Here is a 6,081-nt window from a genome sequence, read left to right as displayed (position 1 = left end):
CAGATAAAATGGAGAGAGGACAACATGAGCTTGTGATGCGTGTGTTTGACGTGGAGCTTGGCTTTGCCGTTCGCCGGCACCTGATGATAAAAACCAAGAAGCCGCGGCGCATTTCCACCGAGGGCATTTAAGTCGACACGGTCCCGCCCCACTCTGCTCTTCAACGCTCGCCTCGGGTGTCTTCACTCCCAGGAACAATGAAGCTTGCGCTGTCTCTCCACGAAATGGACCCCCACCGCCGCCCTTTTCTCAAAACTGGGATCTGATGCCTTCTTTACCGGGGGGGAGGGGGGGGGGGTTCTCTCTTGTGGGTACTCAGAAGTCTCTCTCACTTTGGCCTTGGAGAGTTTGAGGGCCATTCAGAATGATACAGGCTTGAACCCCACATTCAAGCGCCCGCGGAGCTGAAAACAATGTCAAGCTTCAAAGAGGCAAAATAGTCAAAGGATTAAGTCATCGGTTTTCAAGAAAAACACAAGTTTTCTTGAAGAAAAAAAAAAAGTTTACTCAGTGTGATTTTGATTAGGGATGGACCAGTACACCAATATCGGCTATCCGGTATTGGTGCCAAAATATAGCATCGTGAGGGAGTCTGATTCCTTCCCCGAGTCATCTGAGGAAGCGGCGCGCTCATTTCTTGTTTTGACAGCAAACAAGAAAGCAACTTCACAGGTGGACTGTGAAGCCAAAGGTTTTCGAATCACCAAGGACAGTTGCCTTGTCAACCACGTCTCCCCCCCCACCCGTGCCGAGATGCGTCGGCATCTACTGTCAGTGAAACTTGTTGTTTTTGTTCAGATAGCACACCCCATCATGTGTCAAGGCCGAGAGCGAAGAGGAGGCTCTTCATTCAACAAGTGACAACGCCGATCCCTTTTCAGAGTAATCACACCTGCCTAAGCGGCCGATGGATGAAGCGTCGATTCCGATCCATCACCGACTTGTGCCCGGGTGGTGAGCTCTTGTCAATTTCTGTTTTCACAAAAAATGAGTGCAATTTCGACAACTATTTCGATCTGTTTTTTTCATCGATGGCTGGCAACTAGTTGAGGTCATACCCGGCCAAACGCCCCAAGTCAGCTGCGATTGGCCCTCGTGAGGAGAAAGCGGTTCGGATAACGGACGGATGGATATCCTTTCCTAGGCGCTATCTCCTTAAAGCTGTATTGTTGTTGTTTGCTTGTGCCCTTACCTAAGTTGGGATGTTTTCCATGGCAATGTCTTCATGCTCCCTATGGAACAAAAAAAAAAATCCATTCTGAAAGCTTGACAGACTTAGCAACAGTAACTAAGCGAGACAGGCCTCAAAACAAATCGAAAAGGGCAACATCCACCTGGAACGTGTTGACTTCTGAAGGTTCGACTTTTTCGCGGGTGTCAAGTGTGTGTGTGTGTGTGTTACTGCTGGCCGCAATGCTGGAAAAATATGAATTGTCGGGACGTGTCACACGAAAAGTAGGTTGTGGACGACTCCGGATGACCACACTGCAGACGGTGACATCACCCTCCCTGAGACGTGCGTGTGTGTGCGCGAGATACAAAATAAATAGGTTACAACTGTCGCTGCTGCCATTTGCTCATTATTCACAACTATTCCTGGTCGGGGGATGTCAAACGCGTTTCATCCGGCAGCCTCGGCGGACACTGTGACGAGCCTCATTCACGTGTGGTCCAAATGCTTTGCATGACAATGGGGCCCCCAAACTCTGGCAAAGTGACACTCGGCCGACAAGCCGTCACCGGGCGGCTGTCATATTAGGCGGCTAAATTCAGGTGACACCCATCCGGCGGCCTCACCCGGGCCGACCTGACACCGCTTCATGTTCCCCGCTGTCTTTTTCTGAGGGGCTTTGTTAGTGGGGGGGGGGGCTTTTAATCAGCATGACGAACCCTTCCCCGTGCGCGCGCACGCACACGCATTATGTGGGAGTGGGCATATGCTGAGGGCAGCGGGCCGGCCGGCGCGCCATCATTAGTCCGAGGCGACGCGGCGAGCTCCTGACACATGTCGACGGGAGTTTTCATTCGACCTCCACGACGAGCATCCGCATTATGCATAAAGGCGACTGTCACCGGGCGGGAAGGAGAGAGACAGAGGGGGGAATTTATTCCAGGTGCGACACTACATACAACCGACCCGCAACATAAAATGGCTTTCAATGGCATGAGTCCTGTCGAGGTTTGCAGACAACGTAAATAGTTTTCTGCAACGTTGGTGGCAACATAAACTGAATACGTACTGGAACCGTATTGGAACGCACCATAGCATTGTTTTGGGCCTGTCTAATTACACGTACGACTTTTTCGTAGTCAGAATAACTACATAGTGCAACAAAAGAATAGAAGTATGTTTGTTTCTCATCCCAGTGTTCTTCTTTTTAAGCAGAGTTTCCATCTTTTTTTATTTTTGGGGGCGAGGTATGATTTCATAAACCCTAAATTAAGCCCCTATCATTATCTGGAATGTGACATCTTTTAATTTACGGCTCTCCACCAGTCACGGCGGTGCTCCCAAAAGTGACAGGAGGATGACAATGGGGTGGCGAGAAGGGAAGTGGCTGCATCACATCATCGCTGTTGGTGCAGCATCCTCGTATTGTTCCCTTCCAAGGCTGTCCAGTCCTAAAGTTTGTGTGTGTGTAAGACTCCCAACTTTTAGCCGTTGCGATTGAGCCCGTTTCCCCGTCTTTACCTTAAGCGGAGCTTGAGAGAAAGACACGATAAGGATCAGGAAACGGGAAAATAAGACTGCTTCCCCGCCACTCACCGAAAAGGCTTTTGACGCTCATAGCCTGCCATCACGTCCTGATCGGGCCTGTCAACACACAGCCGTCGCCGGCGACTGTCATATCCCAAGTTGTGTTATTTACGTACGCATAACGGCGACACGTGCAAATGTGTCAGACATGTCAGGAACCCTAAAAATAAGACACACAGCCTCCACGGAGACCAACCACCACGAGGGAGGACAAAACGTGGTTGCTTGTCAGAATTCAGACTCCATTGAGATCAACTTTGTTTTTTAAATATCCAGGTGACTGAATACAACGGATGTTGAAATCATGTCAAACTAAAACACGGTACAGTAGCTTGCTTTTGAATGGTGTACTTTGGATTGTGAAGCACCTTGTGTATGATATGTGCTGTCGAAATAAATACATTGTGGCGTCGACATATAGACAGCATAGTCAGAATTTCGCTGTTATGGCTTTTAAAATGTTACTGTCAGCTAACTTGAGGTCATGAAAACTTTTTTTTTTTTTGCAGGTAGAAAATGGCATCCCGCCTCGCTGGTGGAAGGCTGCGCCCGGTGTTGTGGCAGGCGAGGACACTTGAGAAGACCCTCAGACATCCCTGAAGGTACCTCAACAAAAATGAAATGTTTTTTATTGTTGCCACACGTAAGTGCTCAACCCACAACCTTCCTGATGACTGCCAGGCTGTTTTATTTTTTTATCCCCGCCCCCCCCCCCCCCCAAAAAAAAATTCCCTCCTACTCAGACGTCACTTTTTGTCTTCCTGCACGATTATTAAGCGAGCAATTAAAAATGAAGAATTCAAAGGCTTGAAACAAATATGCAAATATTCAGTCGTGGGGCCGATAACGGCGTGCCTCTAAGCTCTTTTGGTCGTAACTGCAATTTTCCTTGATCCGCCGTGACAAACAAACACAAGTGATAATCCTATTAGATGTATTTTTGTGCGCTTTTTTTAATGCGATGCTTTTTGTCTGCCTTCGCCGGTCGCTTCACTCATACATTGTTTTTTGTTTGTTTGTTTTGTTTTTTTGCGCTTTTCAAATTTGCTTCCGTCCAAATGCTGTTTTTTCAATGGGATGTTTTGCTAGGTCGCTTAGCATCGTAGTTCCTCCGAAGAGTCGATTCTCTCGATGATGACAACTGACGTTTAGTGATGCAGAAATATCAAGTGACTGAAAAAATTACGTTTGGTGAGTTCAGAAAAAAATAATAATCTTGCGAGAAAACGGGAAGTGGCATGACCTTTGTTTTGGGGGTTTTTTTTTTGGTTGAAAGTTAGTTTCATGAGAATAAGTCGTAATTGTAAGAGAAGTCAAAATCCAATCAAATGTGAATTTTATTCAAACTGATTGCCGGTCCATTTTTTATTTTTTTTTAACTTTTGTTCGTAAACATGAATAGAAATATGTGTCCCCTTTGGCGCCGTAATCCGGCTGCAACTTGTCCGGTCAGTTGAGCGGTTTTGCTCCTCGGAGAAGGACGCAAAGCCAACTTGTGAAGGATGAGACGGGCACTTTTAAAGGAAGCTTTAGGAATCGGTAAGCCCTAAAGTGGTTCCAAAAAAAGGTGTCAGAGGAACTTTGGCATGACGACGACACCTTCATTTCCCGACTAATACCTGAACTAAATACCCCCGCTCGATCCCGACGCGCGCCTTTTAATCGCAGAATAACGGCCTCGAGGGGGAGGGGGGGGCTAATAAAAAGTGACAATTAAAGGCTCCTCACCTTCGCCCGTGGCGTTGAAGAAAAGTCTACTTGTAATTATTGTGGAAGTGTTTGTTGGAATCTTAGCCGACAAATCCTTGAACCCCCGACGACGGAAGACGCCGAGACCCCTTTCATCTTGCGGTAGTGGTGGTGGGGGGCGGGGGGGGGGGGGGGTGGGAGGTGAGGCACTGACAAGCTGTGGCGACGCACCTTTCATCGGGAATGTTTTAATGTCTCGTCACGCTCTCCGCTTCCCGCGTAGGCGACGTCGCTCGTCTTAGGGCGAGTTCACCCAACTTCTGAAGAACGGCGGTCCAAACTTTAATCGGCGCTTCATTTCCTGAAGAGCTTACGGGAGCATTCGTGCGGTGCACCAACCGACAGTTTCCGAGTCATGACTTGCTCAATATGTAGATACGTGGCAGTGTCATGTTATCGACAGCGATGTCCAATCATACAGCGATGACTCGGAAGACGGCCGGCATTGTCCGCTCGATGAAATCGTCCACCGTGCAGCACATACAGACTGTTGCTCGAATCATTTTTGCTCGTCTATTTTTTTTTTTTTTTTTTTTTTGCAACAAAAACAAAAATGTTGCTCTCAATGATCTTTTCAGCCCCAGTTATTCCCTCTTGCGTCTTCTCTGTCACACTCAGTGTTTGCCAAAGAAGGAGGGAAAAAAAATGTCCTCAACAAAGAACGGAGAACGTTCGCGTTGAGAGCGTTCCTGGCTGCTCCGTTCGGGATTTGTTTCCATGCTGCACAGTGAGCCTCTCCTCCAAAAGAATTTCAAATCAATGTTTTATAGATATAATAGATGGTGACATTTCTCACCTCCCGCCCCGCCCCCACCTTTACTTTTCTCAATCTGTTGCGTCAGAAAACAATTGAGATTGTTCCATGAAAGCCATCACTTCATATCGCATCGTGTCCTCCATATGGCGAGCGCATCACCGCCCCCGCGCCTATAACCCCCTCCGTCAGACCTCAAAATCTTCCCGCTGTCTCATTTGGAATTAAACGCGCTTTACATGTCAAATCTTTCAATCCTCTTAGAAAAGTCTGAACAGTTAGCAGACGACTAAAATTCACCAATTAGCTAAATGATTGAAATACGACTTCAGTCTTGAGCAATGACAACTTTAATCCCGTTCAGATGGCCCAAGATGGCGGCAAGCACTATTTTTGTATTACTGAAGCGCGACACCTCACTTCAACTTAGTTCTTCGGCATCACGATTGCGGTAAAGCGTTAAGTTTGTCCAAATGAAGTCCCTCAACTCGCTTTCACATCGTCCATCGGCATGGATACGCCGCAAAATGGCGTTTTTGTCGGTGTTCCTCAACTCACTTGAATTTACAGTATCTTCTTGGCAATGATGATGTAAGTTGAGTAGCTTCAATTGACTTCCGTGGCATCGAGATGTCTCGAGGTGAGGCAAAAAAAAAAAAAAAAAGAAGGCAAATAGGCGAGTCGTGGGTTCAAAAGTCCAATCCGCAAAAGGTAAATTTGCAAATGCCGACCCACAAATATGCTGAGACTCGCCGATTCATATCTTGAGATTTTGAGAAGGGGAAAAAAAATGGTGGAAACAAGTTTTATGCGCTTCCAC

This window comes from Hippocampus guttulatus, chromosome 18 (assembly GCF_054856545.1).
Source record: "Hippocampus guttulatus isolate MCC_2025c chromosome 18, RoL_Hgut_1.0, whole genome shotgun sequence".
Taxonomy (NCBI): domain Eukaryota; kingdom Metazoa; phylum Chordata; class Actinopteri; order Syngnathiformes; family Syngnathidae; genus Hippocampus; species Hippocampus guttulatus.
This window is presented reverse-complemented; position numbering follows the sequence as displayed.